The sequence below is a fragment of the Sapajus apella genome, unplaced genomic scaffold (genome assembly GCF_009761245.1).
Source record: "Sapajus apella isolate SASKATOON/1434 unplaced genomic scaffold, GSC_monkey_1.0 scaffold23, whole genome shotgun sequence".
NCBI classification, from domain to species: Eukaryota; Metazoa; Chordata; class Mammalia; order Primates; family Cebidae; genus Sapajus; species Sapajus apella.
The window spans coordinates 14,805,443-14,827,783 of record NW_022436963.1 but is presented as its reverse complement, the minus strand read 5'-3'; the positions used below and the strand labels follow the sequence as shown (position 1 = coordinate 14,827,783).

Below are 22,341 nucleotides of genomic sequence, written 5' to 3'. Positions count from 1 at the left end.
AATATAAAACAATCTAGTACACACACATTTTTCCAGGAGAGCCTCAGGGATTCTAATGATGCTATTTGTTTCCAGGAAGGTCAGTGGACATTGAGATAGCTGTACCTACATTCCCATATGCCGGACCCAAGAGATGAATTCCATATCTTTAGGTAATTTCCATTTTCCAGGCAGCCAGAATCATGTTCCCGGACATTTCTTGCTTAACCTTGGTTGAATCAAAAAGTTTCATCTCCAAGGCTTGCAACAATAGCATGCATGTGTTAAAAATGTTTTTTTTAAAAAAGAAAAAAACCTAAGTGAAACACAAAGTGCTATACTCTGCTTTGCCATCGTAACAGAGGCATTTCTCTTTGATGGTTGTGCTTTAAGGGTCTTAAAGTTTATTGTCTCCATAGAAGGAACTTTTTTTTTTTTCATAAGAGGAAATTTTCATTACTTTTCGTCCTTACCACTTTACCTGTAGAGACGATGATTTTTTATTTTAAGGAGAGTATAATAAATATCAAGCTGTTTAGGGAGTAAGCTAGACACTGGAAAATGCAATCAAGATTACTACAAAAAATACTCTTTTCTACACTATTAATTGTACTCATACATGTGAAGATAAGGCTGGAAAATTACTTTTCTCCCCTCCCCCCCAGCATGTAACTCCCATTTCCATGTGCCAGAAAGATATTTATCCAATTTATTGAAAGTGTATTGTGCTTTTAAGAAGGACCTTTTCATATTTCACTCCTCCCTGCAGTTTGGATTTATGCAGAAAGAATTTTCAACATGAAACTGTGGACTCCAAGGTGATTAAAAAGGAATTGTTTGCAAAGGCCAAGGCATGACTTAGAGTAAAAGGGAAGTAAAACTCTATGAAACCCTTACAATGACTTGCAAAGAGGCATTGCTATGATCACTAAGCTATGATTTATTAATTTTGGCTTCTTCAAATAGAATTTGAGTAATAGAGAACTCAGACTGCCTCCATGTTGTCAAATTAAAATAGGCAATGAGGTCATTATCTGTATATTTCAGGGAAAATCCTTTCTTCTCTGGTTTGCTTTTCCTGAGCTATGGTACTCTACCCAAGTGAATTATGAAACAAAAACAGTCCTAGAGTTGATTTAAAAAATTTTTTGAATGTCCTGTTAAGAACTGCTTATTCATCTATTTTATTCAGTCAGTATAAAAATGTATCAGGAATAAACAATTTAAAGTCTTTGATTAAAAGATACTTACAACATTTAGAAACATACAGGTAACATAGAGGAAGGTGGCAAAACTCTGACCTTTTGTTCAGAATTTAGGTCAAATTGATTATCATCATTAATTCAGTCAAAACATGTCATTTATAAAAATTTAACCAATATAGGAATGTTTACTGGAGGAAAAGTTAAGGTTCTCCACAATTTAATCCCCAATAGTAACAACTTAAAACATTGAAATTAAATACAAAAATTACCTGATAATATGACCTGTACATGTCTTCCTTTTTCAAGGAGGATCTACCTTACTTTTTTAACAGTCATATGAGATACATACAGGATTATGAATTATCATTTTGTACTGTTCTATATGTTAGGTAGTCAAAGTTCTATAATAATTTTCTCCCATCCAGGTACTAAACAGGCCCGACCCTGTTTAGCTTCTGAGATCAGACAAGATCGGGCATGTTCAGGGTGGTATGGCCATAGACTATAATAATTTTCTAAATAGCCTCACACTGGTGGACGTTTTGAATTTATATACTCTGGGTCATGCTACATAACATCTGTTAGATTCTTATTAGGTTTCGTAACTCCCAAAATGTTCTGATTTACTAAACCTCATCACTTTGGTGACCTAGTGCTGAAAATGGAAATAAGATCTGGATTCTAAAGTTTTCATTCAGACTGTTTTACATTTTGTTCAACATGATAAAACCAGGGACACTTCCTCTGCCTGCCCATTACATACCTCTTCTCTCATAACCAAGGACAACATTGTAAAGAATATTCCAGTATTAGTCCCAGCAATGAAATGTTATTTCCAGCACCCTTCACTTCTATTTGTCTCCATTTTGTATCAATAGAACATTACCCTTTTACATATTTCTTTTTCCTAAATCAAAGGCAATATAAAGCATCTTTGTCAATATTCAGCTATGTGACCTTGCATGAGACTCATGCATTTCCGAGTTTCATATTTCTAATCTGCAAAATGGAAGAAAAAAAGCACCATATTCATAAGATTTGTCTGTGTGTGTGTGAGGTCTGAATGAGATAATGGAGTATATTGTACTTGTCATGGTGCTTGAATGTAATTGACAACGGCAGGTGCTATAAATACATGAGCTGCAAGGAGTTTCAAAAGTTCAAAATTAAAGGTGTTAAGTCTGATTACTAAAGTTGATTTAAAAAATCCAAACTCTTTCAGAAAGTAGATTTTAAAGAACTGGAAGCAGGCATATTCTATGACTATACAATTCTGTCAAAAAGTCTTCCAATCAAGCAGTTATTAGGTCATTTTCTGTTGTTGTTTACTGTCATTTCATTCTTCACGTAAAACTGGCCTTGCTAAATGCTCAGGATAGGCAACTTAACAGAACTCTTGCTGGGTAGGAAATTCAACATATATGTCAGATTATAATGAAATAAATAGTAATCATTTATGCATATAGAACAAAATACAATCTCCTTTAAACCACTCTGAAAAGCTATTATCCTGTCAAAAGGCTTTGGAATTGTAAATTTCCAATTCTTTAGTTATTAATATCACCATAAATAAACCTTATTTGAAAAAAAAAGACTAAGATACAAGAAAACACGGTACATTTTATTTAACTAGAAAGTTTGTTAAACATATTTATCAGCTAGGGATAGGAAAAGTACCGTTTATTATCAGCACATGTAATGTCACCCATATCTCCAATGCTTTGCAGGTGACTAGGAGATTAATCACACAGTTTTTAAGCTGCATTTGTAACATAACATGTAAGAATTCATTTTTTGCATAGCAACCAGAAATCTTTTAAAAGCGTAAATCAGAGCATGCCACTCCTCTGTGTAGAACTGTTCTCCAGTGGTTTCTTCTTGCACTTAATCATATTCAAACCCCTTAACATGGCCCACAACGACCAGCATCATCTAGATCGTGGCCATTTGTTTGCTACCATCATGCCCACTTGCTTCTTTCTCTCACTAGAATACCCCGCCCCCCACCCCCCATTCTCAAGGTCTTTGGATTAACCCCATATTGTCCATGGCCGGCTTCATAGGGGGAGGTGCGGTTCAGTGAATTAAATTCTAGAGAGAGAAGAGCTATAAGTCAAGTACACTGTCTAGGGCATTGAGGAAGCGTAGAGGAGGAGGGCTACTTATCCAAGCCAATGTCCTGAACTTCTTTCTCCAAATATCCCAATTTGGACACTTTAATGAAATGCAGTTTTATACTGCATTCCTAGCAAGGGTTTGACTGGAAAGAATGAACTTTTAAATGAGGTCAGTGACACTAATCTATTCATAGGAGGATCACAAAAGTCTTTACACAAGAAAATGGTATTTAATTATTGGAAAGGTCTCAAAAGAAAAACCAAAACCAAAAAATCAAAACAGTAAGCAACTCCTTTCATTTACAGATTAAGATCCAACTTGTATTGATATTTTTCCTCTTAACGGAGTATTTAAATAGAACAGAAACTAAATTAACTTCCTCTCCTGATAATTAAAAATCAATGTCTAAGTCATGTGACCACATGTTATAAATAAGTCTTACAAGTAATTTAATATTCAATAATTTTGTTTGGCTTCCTAGAAATTCTTAATGCTTCTGACAACTCCAAATCAGAGATCCTCAAACTGTAGTTTGGAATGTCTACAGCTCTTTTAAGGGATCCAATAATGCTATCCAAAATAAAACTGTGTTGACATTCTCTATTCAGCTGATTGTCCATGCCTGACTCAGAACGGAGCTCTATCTCAAGTTTTAAATGCTGCTTGGTCTTTGACCATTTTACTTCTACACGCTGCTCAGGCTAGAGGCAGGAAACCTGAAGTCAGACTTAGATGGCCCACTGGGATGATTACCCAGGACAAACATTACCTCTCCATCCTTTATCTCATTCCTAAAGGGGAGTCAGAGACTGAGGCTTAAATATTGGGAATTTGCAACATGAAATTTGCAAGCAGTGTTATTTATCTTAGTATCTCCCATGAAGTGGGCATCTGATGTTTTTGCTTACCTGGCATGTATTGTTTACTTTCTGAACAGCTCTTGCTTTTCAGGTTTGAACCTGAGAGCTATATCTGATCAATTATGTTTTATCCACTGGGCCTGAGCATCTAAGGCACATATACTGAATTCTATGCCAGCATAATGAGGCCAATATTAACATGGGGATAAAGAGACAGAAAGAGATTCTAATTTCTTATTGTGTCTCTAGCACCTACCACAGTGACTGGCACATGTAGGTGCTCAAAATTTTTATTCATTCAGTTGACTTTCACCTAGCTTCTTTATGAGTGACTGGAGTATCTCAGATAAAACAATGGCTCATATAACTCTTATTTTGAATAATCATCAGCTGCAGAAATACCCACTGGCACCTCAAAGTTTGATAAAATCAATTTCTTCTTGGTCTTTCCTATCCTTTTGCTGCTACCTTGTACCACTTTTCCAGCTTGTTATTTTCATCCCAAGTCCCCTCTTGAGAAGACAGTTGTTTCATATCAGGACACTGGATATATTACATGACTGAAAAGCCTTCTTTTCTGAAATTAATTTTAGTTTTGCATATTCTATGTTTAGCTTCTCTGGGCTCCTAAACCTTGTAAAAGAAATTTCACATGTGGGCAGCCTATGCCAATAGTCATAGTCTAGATTTCAAGCCAAGCAACATGAACCGAAGAAAACTAATCAAGTAATTGGGAAGAATAAATTTTATAAAAAGAGGATTATAACTAGCAGGATTTAGTATTCAATAGATTGGCTCCTGTAATCAAAGAAAAAATTTACCCTAAGATTTCCATCTTAAATCTATGTAACTATTCCAGAATTCCCCCTGCTATTCAGTGGCCTGCGATAACTCAGGTCAACAGAAAGGAGTGGTGCATTTTCGTGTCCTGCAGAATGACTAAGGCCAATAGATTGTAATTCAGGACCTCTGGTTGGTTAAGTCTTACAAGAAGCCATGTGAAGAAAATAAAATTTGGTTACCTAATCAAACTCCCTTCTACCATGTGCAGATAAAGGAATTTCTTCTGAGAAATTTGAAGATGTGTCTCCTATTTATTGTCAAGACTGAATCCAAGAGGTAAAATAAAGAAAAGAATTAGCAGTACACTGGCTGTCTCCCTTCTTAAAGCTGGCTGCCTCTGCTTGGTTTTATACTTTCTCCCTGTGGTGGGCAAAATGGAAGCCTCACATCCACAACTTAAGAGCTCAGTAGCCCTGCCTAGCAGAGGCCAACAATCTCCCAGCTCCAAGAGAAAAATTCAAATTAGGTTACATGTTCATCTCAAAAACAATCACCAAGGCCAGGGGAATGGATGTACTAATTAGCCAGGCTGCAGTCAGGTACTCTGTGTGTGTGTAGTGTGTGCGAGTGTGTGTGTGTGTGTGTGTGTGTAGGTGAGATTCCACATGAACCTCACTGAATGGGTTCTTCATTAAAAGGAAGGAATTAGCCAGACTGCAGTCAGGTACTCGTGTGTGTGTGTGTGTGTGTGTGTGTGTGTGTGTGTGTGTGTGTGAGAGAAATTCCACATGAACCTCACTGAATGGGTTCTTCATTAAAAGGATGAGTTCAATACCAGAAAACAGAAATAACACATGTCTTTTGTATGTGTCTCTCCTCTAGCAAATCATGTGTAGGTCTTTTTTTTTTTTTTTTTTTTTTTTGAGACGGAGTTTCGCTCTTGTTACCCAGGCTGGAGTACAATGGCGCGATCTCGGCTCACCACAACCTCCGCCTCCTGGGTTCAGGCGATTCTCCTGTTTCAGCCTCCTGAGTAGCTGAGATTACAGGCACGTGCCACCATGCCCAGCTAATTTTTTGTATTTTTAGTAGAGACGGGGTTTCACCATGTTGACCAGGATGGTCTTGATCTCTTGACCTCGTGATCCACCTGCCTCGGCCTCCCAAAGTGCTGGGATTACAGGTGTGAGCCACCTCGCCCGGCCATCATGTCTAGGTCTTTAAAAAAAAAATCTCTGTATCTCCTTTGCTAAGTATGAAGTAGATGCCCAATACATATTTGTCCAGTGAACATAGAATTATACACAATATTCTATATGCCTTGCTACATAGCAAGGACCAATGTTATGTATGTTCTGATATGGGTATTTTATTGAACTCATGCCCATTGTGTTACAACCATTTCCACTTCCCTCTTTTTACATGCAGAGGCTCATTTCTTTTTCTGCATGTTTCTACTTAATCAATCTTAAAGTACTACTCAAGTATATTTCCTCCACAAAGCCTTCCCTGAGGATTGTATAATTCATTATTTTCCCATCTAGGAAGACCTTATTTTCTGCACCTTGCCCCTTCAGTAGTAAAGTGACTCTACAGTCAGACTACCTTGGCTCTACGGTCAGACTACCCATGTTAAAATCTCCACCACTTCCTCTCTGTGTCATCTTAGCTAATTTCTTAATTTTCTTTTCTATAGAAGATGATAATAACATCTACTTCATAAGGAATAAATAATAGGATGTCTGTAAAAAGCTTAGCACCGTGCCTGGCACATAGTAAGTGTTTAATAAATACTGGCTATTGCTATAATTAATGAAATAAATAGCTGTACTCCTCTAGCAGACACACATGATAGCTCCTGTAGATGTTGATACACCTCCTACGTTAAACTTTTTTTTTGTTTGAGGGCCTTCCTCTACCCAAGCAAATTTACTATGCTGCAAGCAGGCACAACTAGAAGTGTGGGAGAGTTAACATTTTTGGATTCAGCCCTAAAACACTGGAGGGTGGAAGTCAGCAGATAGATGCCTCGACCTCTCTGCCCTCTGGGGATTCTTGGGTGTGCTCCATACAGTTTCTCAGAGGATCCCAGCAGGATTGAGCTCCAGTTGCCCACAGTGGTAACCTGCTCATTAACGCAAAATTTACTGTCTGGTTTCCTTCTCTGTTTCGCTTACCCCACGTCTTTGCTTGTGCTTTCTGAAATCACCTCCTATATAAGGTCCTTGTGCCTAGGTCTTGTTTTAAACTCTGCCTTAGGGAAACCCAAATTAAGATAGCTCCCAGCAGTTTCCATTTTTAAAGTTGTTTCTCAGGATATTTTCACTGTGGACAAGAGCCATACCCTTCTTTTGTAGCTTTATACTGCTTGGCATGTTTTGTAGACCTATATTCAATAACTACTTGCTGGATAACCGATGTTTTGAGAACATTTTTAGTATTTAGATACCAGAGTAAGAAGTTCTACAATATGCCTGATGAGATTAATTTCCTATTTGCATTCCTCTTAGGTTCAAGTTTGGGACACACATGCATTAATGCCTGAACTTCCTTTGGAAAATAAAGCCCAGGAACTAAAACTTGTGAAGATGTGCCAAAAATTGGGTTTATTTATAAAAATAACTTCACACTTCCCTTCACGGATTCTACTTTGTGGTGGAATCACCCATCTATTGAATGACTAATACTAACACACACAGATGCCAAAAAATAAACCGTAAGCTACAAAGTTGTGTATTTCTTTCAGTGATGCAAAAACTTCAAACTATGAAACTGAAACAACAGATGTCCTGGTGCAGAGGTGAAAGCAGAAGAAGGGAAGAGAGAAAGGGCCTTTGCTTTCCTGAAACTAAACAAATGATGAGAGCAAATCAGGAATCTAGTTAAATGAGGCTTATTTCTTTCCAATATAGTTATCGAGGCTCCTATTTGTTCTGATCATTCCCAGGGAAGATTTGGTTACGATAGACTACACAAACAATAAAATCATATTTTAAAAAGTAAGACATAGAAAGGTATGTTAATAATGTGTGAGATTCATATTGAACATTATATCAGTTAGCTATTGCCATGATAATGGAGTGTAATTAACCACCTCCAAACTCAGTGGTTCAAAACTACCACCATCTATGCTTGCTCTTACGTTTATGGGTTGGTTGAAGTGGCTCTGCTTCATGCATGTTCATGCCAGGACTCAGGATGAAGAGAGGTCCCTCCACGTGGAGGAAGCTTTCTCTTGCTGCTGGTGGTGGCACAGGATGGCAAGCAGAAACATGCCATGCTTATTAAGGCCTGGTGGGAAATGACATCCTATCACTTCTGCCCACTTTCCATTAATCAAAACAAGTCACCTACCAAGCCCAAAATCAAGGAGGCAGGAAAATATACTGTCTTTATGAGATCATGGTAAAGGTGACCTTGCAAAATAGTAGTTGGAGGAAGGGGAGGAAGAACTGTGACCAACAGTTCTGGCTCCACAGGGAATAATATGAATGAGCATGAGCTGCTGTGTAATGTTCACTATGCCCAGCACATTGGTTTCCTTCCATTCACAAAGCATATTCTCACCGTTACACTAATCATTCCCTCTGCTTGGAATTATTTTCCCATATATCTCTTCTGCTATAATGTAAGCTCTGTGAAGGCAATTGTTCAGGGTTTGTTTTATTTACCTACAGAGTTTCTTACTCTAGGATGCCATCAGCTGCTTAAATATTTGCATTTGTGCATCAAAAAAGCTTCACGATCAAATGTCACTGTAAATTATTAATCCTTTTTGTCTACATGATAATCCCATTCAGATGTTTCAAACCACAGGGTGCTTAAGTGGTATGGCAGGGAAATATTATATTGGAAAGATAATAATCTGGGTTAAATTTATCTACCAGAGGCTGTATTTCCTATGGCAATAGAGTCATGATTCAAGTCTTAAATTTCTCAGGTTTATGGACAACCAAGGCTAGATGTTCCAAAGACAAATTTTAGGATTCCGTAATCTAGATGGTTAATTGTACAAGAATATTCCACAGAGAAAGAAGAATTTCTTGCTCTTCTTAGGAAGCTCAGTTTATCCTGGGACGCTTGAGGACTAACTTAAAAGCTCACATTTAGAAAGCAAATATTTATTCATTGTAGCATTGATTTCCGCAGGTAATTTGAATTCAACATTTGAAAGTATTTAAGGCTTAACTCTAAGACACTTCTGTGATTAGAATATATCTTGAAATTATAGTATCTTTCAACCTGAAGATACTCTTTATTCATTTTTCTGCGTTAGGCAGAATGCCGTTAGGCATTCATTCATTCATTCATTTCTTCAGTAAAGATTTCTAACTGCCAGCAGGTCCCCGGTACTGTGCCAGACCTCAAAACACAAGACAAATGCTTCAAGAAGCTTATATACTAATGAAAGACTGACACATAAACAGAAGAATACCATGGAGAACGATTTGTGACAGAATAAAGATGTCTGTATGGTTCAGCTGGACCTTCAGATAAATGCAGTTCAATGTTGAACTAAGGATTCGGAGAGATTTTCTAGTAGAGATAAAATTTGAGCCAACTCATAAAGGAAGAACAATAAATGTGCAGGGCAGGAAAGGGGTCAAAGTGAGATGGGAAAGTGGGTTGATGTTTGTAGACAGACAAAGGATAGAGCGTGTACACAGTCATAGAAGAGTTTGAAAATTGCAAGTTTGGGGACATACAAATCATTTCACAAATTTACCATCTCAGAGAGAGGATGACTGACCTTGATTTTTTTTTTAAGTAACAGCTTTATTGAGCTATAATTAACATATCATTCACCCTTTTAAAACGTATGTTTCAGTGAGCTATCATGTATTCAGAATTTAATATACTCACAGAGTTTTAGTATATTTACAGAATAACCTACACACTACCTACTTTCAGAACATTTTCATTTTCCTAAAAAGAAGTCTCATATCCATTAGCAGTAACATCCCATTCATTCATCCCTCGGCCCTGGAAACGTGAATCTACTTTGTTTCTATGTGTTTGCATATTCGGAAAATTTTATATAAATGGACTGGCATCTTTTACTTAGCATGATGTTTTGAAGGTTTATCCATGTTGTTGCATGTATCAGTACTTCATTCCTTTCATATTGCTAAATAATATTCCATTGTATAGATACATCACCTTTAAAAAATTCATTCATCATTTGGTAGATATTGAGTTGTTTCCATTTTGGGCTATTAAATAAAGCTGCTGGGAACATTCAAGTACAGGTTTTTGCATGGACATATATTTTCACTTCTCAGGGCTGATATACTTAGGAGGGGGATTGCTAGATCATATAGTTTAGTGGTAACATAATCATATGTTTAACATTTGGAGGAACTGCCAAGCTGTTTTCCAAAGTGGTTTTACAATTTTACAATCCCACTAGCAATGTAACAGAAATCTAATTTTCCCACATCCTTGTCCATACTTCTTATTATCTGTCTTTTTTATTTTAGCCATCTTACTGGGGCTGAAATAGTACCGACTTGTAGTTTTGATTTGTATTTCCCTAATGAGTAATGATGTTGAGTGCCTTTTAATGTGCTTTTTGGCTATTTGTATATCTTCTTGGAAAAATGTCTACTCAGAACAAATCCTTTGCCCATTTAAAAACTGCGTTGTCTTTTTATTGTTAAGTTATAAGAATTCTTCATGTATTCTGGATGTAAGTTCCTGTTTGGATTTATGATTTGCACAATTTGTCTTCCATTCTGTAGACTGTTTATTCACTTTCTTGAAAAAATCATTTGTAAAAGTTTTTTTCATTCTTTAATTTTTTTAAATTTTTATTTTTTTTTGTAGAGATGAGGGTCTTGTTATGTTGAGCAGGCTGGTCTCGAATTCTTGGCCTAAAGGCTCCCACTTCAGCCTCCCAAAGTACTGGAATGATAGCAATGAACTACCACACCTGGCTGATAGAGTCTTTTAAAATACAAATGTTTTTAAAATTTTTGATGAAATCCAGTTTATCTATTTTTTTTGTGTGTGTAGTTGTTTATACCTTTGATGCCATATCTAAGAAACCATTGCCTAGCCCAATGTTATAAAAATTTACTCCTTATATGTTCTTCTAAGTGTTTTATAGTTTTAGTCCTTACATTATCTATGATCCATTATGAGTTAATTTTTGTAAATGGTGTCAGGTAGGGCTCCAACTTCATTTATTTTGCATGTGGATATTCAGTTGTCTCAGCACCATTTGTTGAAAAGACCATTCTTTCTCCATTAATATGCTTTGTACTCTTGTCAAAAATCGATTATTAAGTTTTATTTGTGGACTCCCATTTCTGTTCCATTCGTCTATATGTCTATCCATATGCCAATACTCTGCTGTCTTGATTACCTTGATTTTTTTTAATGTTAGCAAGATATACCCATCTTCTTTATTAATAAGCAGTTCCAGGGTCAAATAGACACAAGGGTAAAAAAATGAATCAATTCTCTTTTTCTTCAGCATTTAGTCCTATAAAAGAACTGCAAACCATTTTCAGAGTCCATAGAAGGAATCACAGGTTATTGTGGTCTGTATCAAAAGGCCTTTTATGCTGATGATCTTTTTTCCTATCCACAAAAAATTTCTTGGAAGTCATATTTTTAGTATCACAATATGAATTCCTGCCTTTAATATATATTTATAAGGAATCATTCTTTGCAAGGAAAAGTAATTTAAGTACTTCAAAAAATAATTACTAAAGTAATTAACCATGTCTGTAATTGTATGTATGCATGTATGCAGAGTGTATTTATTTTCCATGCAATTATTTACTTTACTTTAGTTCTGCTACTTATTGGCTATGCAACTATTGGCAATTACTTAATTTGTTTGATCTCTAGTTTCCTAATACTGAGATTAACCACTCTTATTGAGTTCTGATATGATTGGATGTTTGTCCCCTCCAACATCATATTGTAATTTGATACCCATTATGGCAGTGTTGGGAGGTTGGCCAGGTGGGAGGTGCTAGGGTTATGGGGGAGGTTGGCCAGGTGGGAGGTGCTAAGGTTATGGGGGTGGATTTCTTATGAATAGATTACTCATTTTCTCATCCTGAGGAGAAGGGATGAGTGAGTTCTCACTCTATTAGTTCCCATGAGAGCTGGTTGTTTAAAAGAGCCTGACATTCCCCAACTTTTGCATTCTGTCTCACCACATGACCTCACTATACACACTGGACCCCTTCTGCTTTCAACTATGAGCTGGAGCAGCCCGAGGCCCTTACCAGATGCAAATGTCTGATATTGAATTTTCTAGCTACTAGAATTGTAAGCCAAATAAACCTCTTTTCTTTATAGGCTATTAAGTCTCAGCTATTCCGTTATAGCAATACTAACTCGACTGACAAGCTCTTATAAATTTTACATGAGAAATGTATGTAAAGATCTTCGCAGAGTATCTGATACACAGAAGCACGTAAAAACCTGAAAGGATTAGCATTAGTAAGAGATGTACAACAAATATCTGTTGACAGAATGTCACTTTCATGTGTTAATTATCAAAGTGAGATACTGAAAATGAGCAATAATGTAATTTCTAGAACTTCTAGAATTTCACTAAACAAACCCAGTTTATTCATCTTTCCTTCTAGCTATAACTTGGTTCTGTACCCACATGAAAAAACACAAAAGTGTTGATAGAAAGTCAATTAATGTTCTCATCAACTCCAATTTCACATTTAGCCATTATTTGATGACTTCTTCCAGGGTTTATTTGTTTTATGTATTTTTCTATTAAAAAAGATGGCTTTCTAAGCAATTTAACAGGGTAGTAAAGGCCTGACAAACATGGACAACATCAATGATGGATAAGCTATTTGTCTAAATTGTTGTTCTTGAACTTCAAGTCTGATTTATTTAAATACAAGTTTTCTAGGGTCTCATATTTCCTATTAGCTATGAGTGTTTTAGTCCTTAAAGTAGTTTCTAATTTGGATATTTTCCAAGGGAAGACTGTCAGAGACATTAGCAGCATTAGCAGCGTTTTGGTTGCCAAGCACACATTCTCTCTTCTTTTGTTAATGGCACCTTGATTTCCTTTTGGAAAATCACATCTCTTGGAGAGACTGCATTTCTCTTAAGGAAGGGATTATTTGATAGCCAAGGGATGGGCATAACGACCAAACTCAGACCAATAAGACTCTTTTTCTAGATTTTGAACCCTGAATAGCACAGATGGTTGAGTTGAATCATGCTTATAACAATGCACAAATGGATATCCAAATTGAAGCCATTTGTTAGTTTCCACTGTAAATGTGCCTGGAGCTGCTTTGTTTCCTGTATGTTTTGGAGTCCGGTTCTTCAGCCTTCCCTTACATTACATGAATGTCTTCAAATTTTTACAATAAATTCCTTCTCTTCTTTTATTACCCAAAGGAAATTTTTGTTACTCGTAACCTCAGGACTCTTAGTGATATAAAACCTATCTATCCCTGATAATTCTCAGAATCTTTAAAACAAATAGGACCAATTAAAATGAGTTTTCCATATGCACGTTTTTGTTGACTTCCTTAATCTCCCAAAGGCTCACTCCTAAATTCCCTTAAAATTCTTCTCTTCCCTCTAAATTCCAGAATCTCTTAAGTATTCCAGAACTCTCTTTCAAGGGATTTGAGACTTTGTGTAAGAGGAGATAGATAGCGACATTTGATAATGATAGAGGTAACCATTAAATTCTTTCATTTTCATCCTTCAGTTCTTCAATAAATGTCTATTCAGGACATATCATACCCTGTCCCAGATGCTAGAAACACAAAAATGACTAGGACATAGTCTTGTTCCTTAAAGAATCTGCCATCTAGTAAGGGAGATAAGATACACAGAAATAACCATAATGCCAGAGAGACTGTGCTAAGTGCTATAATTGAGGTAGAGGTCAAGTGCAATGGGAACACAAAGGCAAGAGATTAATTCAATGCTGGAAGGATTGGGGAAGATTTCAGAGGTGGAGATAAAACTTCAAGTGGGCTAATCCTCCTATAAATACCCAGTGACCAATTATCTCCAGGAAATGGAGTTTGCAAAATTAATCCTGACCTGTAGAGGATAGTTTAATTTTCTCTTAGCATGGTGTATTACAATTTCATTGGGCAGCGGACTAAATTGCTGAGGACAAACCCCAGGACATAAGGATGTAAAACTTTGCAGGTCTGTGACTAAGCGTCTGGGACCTATTGTTTGTGTCTTGTGGACGTCAGTGGGATTTAGCAATAACTGACCATGGCCTGGATTGGGGCCAGTGTATTTCTTAGCAGTCTTTAAATCTGTTTTAAAATTAACTACCTGCTTAAACAAGCTGCTTGGGCTTATTTTCTCTAAATGAAGACAGCAGCAAGGACAGGAAGCCTGCAGCTTGTTCTCAGCTGCCTTGAACACAGATACTCGTTTCATGTTCTTTTATTTCCAGTTTCCCTTCTCCTACCCACATAGTGCAGCCAACTTTCTTCTTTCTTTTAACAGAGAAAGGATGCTCTGAATTAATCTGGGATGGACAATCGGTCTAACAGAGTAAGCTTGAAAAACTTATTATTGCTCGTGGCAATACTTGCAGGGGTTTAGTGTGAAATGCTTCTTTCATGCTGATAACCTCTAAGACATTAGGAAGGAGTGCTATTTGGAACATAAAATGTTGTGTAGCTAGGTGACAATGCAGTCACTTATGTAGCCAGGGAACATACGATTGAAAGAGGAAAAGACACTTAATTTTTGAAAGTTACAGTTTTTCAAAGAGGATGGTTCAATTTGATAAAATAATTAGCCAATCCTCCCTTCCACTTGCCTGCAAAATTCACTTGATAGACAATGTTTACATTCACCTTCTATCGAGCAAGAACAAAGGGAAAGAATGGAAGGCCACTGCTTCTCACAAAAGCTGGAGAGAGATTGTAAGTAATTGTTTTATTAAACCCTGTTATGTGAATGCATTAAGGAGCAACCTGGTGGATTTACAGTCCCAGAAGCTCCTTGGGAATGACATAACATCCCTATAGAAGTATGTAGATGGAGAGAAAATTTCCACGAGATTTCTAATGCTACTCTCATTTCCCCAACACCAGCATCCTAACTTTACAGCTAGGTTGAGCGAAGCCCAGGATGTTCTAAAAATCTTTGCTTATTTGGGAGGAGGTAAATATGGAAAAGGCAGAGGGTCTCTGGATCCTCATTTGTTCCCAGAGCTCATTGGACAGAGGCCACCTTTGAAGTTTATCTGACAGGGCAGAGATGACTACTTGGGCCTAATGAGTGCAAACCTATTTGCTGTTGCAGACTGAATTATATGTCCCAACAAGGTTTTGTTGAAGTCTAGACTCTCAATACTTAATAATGTGACCTTATATGGAAATGGGGTCATTGCAGATATAACTAGCTTAGATGAGGTTATACTGGAGTAGGGCAGGCCTTTAACCTAATGTGACAGATGTAAGAAGACAGGTATATAAATAGACACATGGGGGAATATCATGTGATAGCAGAGGCAGAGATTGGAGTGATGGAGTTGCAAGCTATAAAGCACCAGAGATTGCTAGAAGACCACCAAAAGCTAGGGAGAAACAGGAATGATTCCTCTATAGGTTTTAGAGGGAGCAGAGAGCCCTGACATACATTATTTCAGACTTGTAGCTTTCAGAATGATAAGACAATAAATTTCAGTTGTTTTAAACCACCCAGTTGATGACACTTTGCTATGGCAGCTCTAGGATACTAATACATTTGCATAAAGCTATCCTAGACTGTTCCATTGATACCTGTGACACAGTCTTCCAGCTTCATGGTCCACACTATCCACCTGCCTCCTCCTCTTCACCACACCTTAACCTTTGGGCTCTGTAGGGCTTCTAGTACCTTAATTTCCCACATGCTTTCCCACTTCCATGAATGTTTCCCTGCTGGCACAGCCAGGACCAGAACCCAGGAGTCAGAACCCACTCCAAGACTACTCATCATTCAAATTCAGCTCAAGTGAAAACTCCCCCACAAAGCCTGGGTGAGTGAGAATGAGAGAATAGCTGTCTCTTTCAAGGCAATTTGTTTGTACTGGCACTCTGCTTTGCCATTTAGCTAGCTGACTATATGTCTAGTTCTCTCCATAAATCTGGTTTCTCTCCATAACTCCTTAAAACTAAAAACAGCTGTGTTCATTTTGTATCTCTGAGAGGCTTGCTTCTCAAAGTATGGTCCCGAGACCAGGAGCATAAGGTCACAGACCATCAGTGCTCACCCAGAGCTTCTGAATGAGAATCTGTGCTAGACCAAGTTCCTGTGAGATGTATATGTGCTGAAAACTTGAGAAGCACCCCTAGAGGACCTTGCAATATAGCTACTATTAATGGAATGCATGCTTCCCATCTGCTACTTTGCTGAGTGTTTTTACTTACATTATTCCAAATTAGTTATCACAGCAATTCTGTTAACAATCCTGAGAGTTTGATATTATTTTTCCTCAATATACAGAAGAGAACCTTGGAAAGAAGATAGATTGGAGGCTTTGGGGAGTGCTCCCACATCTACTTCCACTTGAACACAACTCCCTAGTCAAAGGGTGGGAAGCACCATGGACCATGCAGGAGCAGTGTCCACCCTGGGTAACACGACCAGCTGTAACTGCCAGGTTAGGTGCGCCCCTTACTTTACAGGCAGAATGGGCTGCATAATTTGCTGGGCAAAGTGAAAAATAACAATATGGGAGTTCTTTGTTCAAAAAGCAGGAAAAAGTTTTTTTCCCTCTTCCTTTATCTCCTTCCAGTCTCATATCTCCTATGGCATTTTTACTTGCTATTTAATATCCTCCCTCAGTCATGGGAATACTCACTGGCCCTCACAGGTGTGGGGGTCGGGGTGCAGGGGTGGGGAGCAGCAGCCCAACAACTTTGCTGAAGTGCCCCTTCCCACTAACTGCTGGACCAGTAGCAATGCACTATGCCATCGTAGGGAAGTCAAGTTAGGGATCTTCCCTTCCCACATCCCCTCACCCCCACCGCTGACTAATGATGGGTGGGTGACTCCCAAAAGTATTGTATCCTTGCCTGAGTATGCCAGGTACCTAAACTGGGAGCTTCAGATGGACAGCAGCCACTTTTCTTAGGCCCAGACTATTCTGTGCCAATAGGGGTACCCTAGTTCTTGTCCTTTAGGGATAGTTGGCTTCCAAAATCCAAGTGAGTTTAAACCTTTACTTAATTCTTCTGTAATTACTTAAAGCCATTTGCTGATATATTCTCTTTTGAATTATCTTTTATATTCTTCCTGTCTATCAAAGCATCAACATCTATGGATTGAAATTACAATCCAGTTGGAATTTGCATTTCTCTTGACTGTCACATTCTAGGATCATTTAGCTTCTGTGGTATGGGGCACAAAGAAGTCACAGATTCTCTGTAAATTTCATTTAGCTTAACAAACATTTTAGTATAGACAGCCCTCCCTATACCTGGTTTCCACATTTGCAGATTCAACCAACTACAGATGGTTGAATGGAAAATATTCAGAAAAAAATGAAAAACTTAAAAATAACAATACAACAATAAAAATAACACAAATAAAAAACCAGTATATTTTAACAGTATTTACATAGCATTTACAGTGTATTCAGTATTATAAGTAATCTAGAGATGTTTTAAAGGCTATGGGAGGATATGTGCAGGCTATAAGCAAATACTACTCCATTTTATGTGCAGGCTACATGCAAAGACTACTCCATTTTATGCTAGGGTCTTGAGCATTCGAGGATTTTGGTTTTCCCAGGGGTCCTTCATGGATACTGAAGAGTGACTGTATTCATTCTATGTGTGTGTGTGTGTGTGTATGTATGCAAGAAGAAAATAACATATAGACCCTAGAGTCAGGCAAGCCAGTGGTCAAACTTCATCTCACCGACTGTGGACAGGCAAGAGTTTGACTGAGGATAGCTGTAAACAGGAGGTCCATGTGTTCTTCAATCCAGCTTTACCCTCAACAACACTGATATTTTGGTTTCTTTTTGGGTGTCAATTCTATGGATCAGTTATTGCTCAAATTATCGGAGGGAGTAATGATTGATATCTCCAGTTACTCAAAGTGCAAATGAGGACATCATATATTTCAGCTCTAGAGGAAAGGAGTTGCACCCAACCGTGAGCAGCCCTCTCCCTGTGGGTGTCACTGGTCAAAATGGGATGAGAAAGACTGCATAGTACTCCATCAGTGCTGAGTGGTGCTTACATGTTAGTAGGCAAAGGTGATCTCTTGTTGTGAGAATTAAGTAAAGATAAAACCCTGGCCTTAACTTTCCTATACGTACAAGTAAAAAAAAAAAATGCTGCTTCTTACATACAAACTGGAAGAATAGTAAGTGTGAATAAATCCTGACTCACACAATAAGTTATGTTAGAAACCTAGTGGATTTTTTAGGCAACAATGGTAACTGCCCTCTGAGTTGCAGTTTCAGGGCAACATTAACATTTGAGTGTCTGTTGCAGATAGAGATGGGCGACTTTTTGTTTAACTCTAGTTGGTGGACTTACATCTCTTAAGACGCTGCATCAAAAAAGGGTTTCATGGAAAAACAGTAAATCTGGAAGTGTTCTGGCCCTCTTGAATATTAATAGTGCAGAGTCCCTTATTAAAAGCCTGGACATGACCTCAGTAAAGATACCTGCTTAACTTTGCTTAACTCGGTATTCCCCAAAGTTTATTTGACCCCAAATTGAGGTTGCATAATAGTCATCAACATTCTGTGAAACACATTTTGATTTAAAATGAGATTTTTAATCATGAGGGATGATCAAGAGGGAGACAAACTTCACAGATTGCTTTTTGATTCAGAGAAAGAAAGAAAAGAGAGAGGTCATTTATCTCCTGTAGTTATCTTTCAAGTGGGATTTTTCTCAAAATCAGATATCAACATGTGGGAAGGAAGTGAGAGACCAGCAGGAGCTTTGGAACCACCAGGAAGAGAGGTTCATTTCTCTATGCATTATTTAATATAATCAAGACCTCCCTAGAAAAATTCTATTCCATGCTGTAACTCAAGACAAAGATCTTTGATAAAATTAGGTAGAATGTTAACTCTGAGGTATATTGGGAAGATAAAGTGCTACACTAAATCACACCAACATTAAAAAAATGAACACTGAAGTTATGAGCTTGACACATGGGGACACAGTATTGAAAAATGCAGGATAAAGCCATACAAAGGACATTCATTACCCATCATCAGAGGGTTGCTGGGTTCAAACAGCAGGGGAAGTGGAAATGGGGAGGCTTATGCATTTGTCTACCAGGGGGAATCTTTTCAAGGATAGTTTTCCCTCTTGAGATAGATGAAGGGGGAAAGAGACTTTTTGCTTGGGCTGGACTCTTGATAGTTCCAAGGGTAGGTCTATTTGGATTTCTGGTGCTGATGGAAAGCAGCCCTCTCTCTGCAGAGCTGCTCAGGGTTCTGGCAAAGTAATGTCACCATTCTTCAGGGGTTTTCTCAAGGACAGGCATCCCATTAATGCAAATTAGGGCAGCTACTGATTGCTGCTTGCATGTTTATAACAGGAATGACGGGACAGGATTTTCTGGATTTTTTTTTCTTTCTAGGGAAAGAAAAGGGAAGACTGTGGTTGGTAATTTGGAAGCAGAGATGTCACCCAGGAGCTCCTCTCCATGAGGGCATAGACACTATCATCAGAAATGCCTTTGGGATGATACCTTGAGAATAAGCAGGCAAAGAGAAAGTGTTACGTAAATTTTCCACCGAAGCCTATATATTTCTTTCAGAATGCCCTGTGATCATTTCCCTACATCAGTTGCTGCTCCTATTCCACCTAGGTCTGTTTCAGCTGTTCCTCAGTCTAGATTGCCTTGCCCTCCATTTCTGCCTATTTAAGTTGTCCCTGTTCTTTAGAACTCTACTCAAAATTCTCTTCTGAGAAGACTTTCCTGATTTCCTGGATGAACAAACACTCCTCTTCTCTGGCCTATTTGGAGATTTGTATATTTTGATTTCTACTATCATGGTGCCCATGGCTATCTCACTATGAACACATTGAAGATGGGATTAGATTCTAAATCCCACTTACCGTCATTGAGCTCTGATCACTTAGCTAATGCTCAGTTAGTGCTAGTTGAATCATACCTCAACCAGCATCCTGATTTGGACTATGTAGTATTCCTCTTATTTCCAAGCTTGTTCTTTGGTCTTTGTTTCCAGACGGCTTCCTAGACTAGTGTTTCCCAAATGCCAGTCATTCACTCATCATTCCCATGAGTGGTGTCACATCTGTGCACCACTTATGCTTCTATTTACATAATATTTTTCTTTAAATGAATTTCCCTTTTTCCTTACACTAACTCATTTAAAAAGCAGACTATCTCTACTGTAAACAGAAATCTAGTGTCACTTGCCCTTAATAGATGATAAATATACACCTTAATACAATGAGAATAAAACATTATTAAATTCATTCATTGAACAAGTATTTATTTGCACATCTAGTACAAACAAGACACTGGGCTAAATACTGAGGATATAAGCAGTGAATAAGACAGACATAACCCCAGGTGTCTTTGAGCTTATGCTGTTAGAGGAAAACAGAAAGTGAACAGCTAAACATAAATGTAAATGCTATAATACACAGTGGTACAGAGCATGGGGATGGAGAACACTTAGGCAACTCCAGCAAGCTGCTATTGCTCTCTAGAAAATAATGCCATTAGCTAGTGAAGACTCAAGGAAAGTCTCCTTTGGCCTTTGTCATGGTTTGGATATGGTTTGACCCCAAGTCTCATGTTGAAATTTGATCCCCGGTGTTGGAGGTGGAGCATTGTGGGAGCTGATCCCTCATGAATGGCTGATGTCATTCTCACTCTTGGATCCCAAGAGAACTGGTTGTTGAAAATAGCCTGGCCCCTCCCCTCTCTCTTTCCTGCTTTTTCTCTCACCATGTGCTCTCTGTACACACTGGCTCTCCTTTGCTTTCGATCATGAGTAGAAGGAGCCTAAGACTCTCACCAGAATCACCCAGTATCAGGTATTATTTTATAGGAACACAAGTGGACTAAGAGAGCCTTTTCATCAGAAATTCCTCCCTGGTTCATGGCCAAACCCTTCCATCAGGCAGGCTTGTCTTCAAGAGACGATAGAATTTCCAGAGACCTGGAGGATTCAACCAGCTTTGCAAAAATACTAAAATGCCTGGGGCTCACCTGCAGAGATTTGGGGCTTAATTCACCCAGGGAAGGCCTGGGTATCTGTGTGCTGAAAGTTCCACAGCTGATTCTAATGTGAACCAGGTGCCAGAACACCGTTTGAAGGGAAGCCGTAAAGGAAGTAAGCAGTTTTACAGAAGAAAAAATCAGGGGTTTCAATTTCTTAGGATCACATGAAAACTAGTATTTTGATATAATATACATACATGGTGGGCATAGAATAGAAACATTTTGGAGGTGGGGTAGTCAATCCTTACACTGAGAGGGCACTATTTTAGCCTTTTTTTTCTTTTTGTCTCTCTCCATCATGTATTCCCCGGGTACATTTAGTGGTGCTAGCTAAATCCAGCTATGATCACATAGACAAAGCTCTCAGGTTGGAATCTGGAAGAACTATTAGTTTCTAACTTCAAAGACTCCAAAGTTACCTGTCTCATTTTCTACATCAATGTCACATTCAATTAAAGATGAGCTGGCTTCTCTTTCTCTCTCTCTCTCGCTCTCTCTCTCTCGCTCTCTCTCTCTCACACACACACACACACACATTCTATTTTGATGCATTTTGGACCCCATATTTGGAATCTGCTGGTAGTAAAAAATAGAATAAATTGGATATTGATATTTAAAAGCAAATTTTCTTAAGGAGAAACTTCTTGGGCATTCAGAATGAATGTCTAAAAGCCTTGAATAGACTGCAAATTGAGGATGACACTCCTCAGTGTTTGAAGATGGCTTTCCCAGCCTGCTACTCAGAAGGTGGTCTAGCAAGGCATCCGGGTGAAAGGATGAGCCATTGCCCAGTCTATGCTCTGAAACATTGGGAGACCAAAATGGAACCCTGAATGCCATGCTACAAATGTGTGGCCAATTATTTAAAATATAGGATGATACTGTTTGTGTCACCCCCATCCCTGATCCTGCCAAGCTTTCTCCTTAGTAGCCATCCTGAAAGATGCTGAACCAGGGGGTATGGGTAGCACCTGCCCTAAAGACATTCTGTCTTCTTAATCTTGTTATTTATTTTTACAAATGTATAGATTGTTGAGCTAGAGATTGTAGAGATCATTGAGTACAGTATTTCTCAAAGTGTAGTATGTGAGTTGATTTTTCAGTGGTATTCTGCTACTTTTTTGTTTGGCTTTTGATTATTATTGTTATTTGGTTACCTTTTATTAATAGCAAGTAATACTTGCTTTCCACTTAGG

General features: G+C 38.1%; 1 protein-coding gene and 1 long non-coding RNA gene across 3 annotated transcripts in view; one reads left to right on the top strand and one right to left on the bottom strand.

The window, feature by feature from the left end:
- The window catches only part of SYNPR (synaptoporin), a 342,577-nt gene that overhangs the window by 67,459 nt on the left and 252,777 nt on the right, over window positions 1–22,341 (bottom strand). The window lies entirely within an intron of this gene.
- LOC116559466 lies at window positions 10,108–21,300 on the top strand. Its single transcript, XR_004272466.1, has 3 exons — window positions 10,108–10,359; window positions 12,029–12,034; window positions 21,287–21,300. It is a non-coding gene; the product is annotated as an uncharacterized LOC116559466 (long non-coding RNA).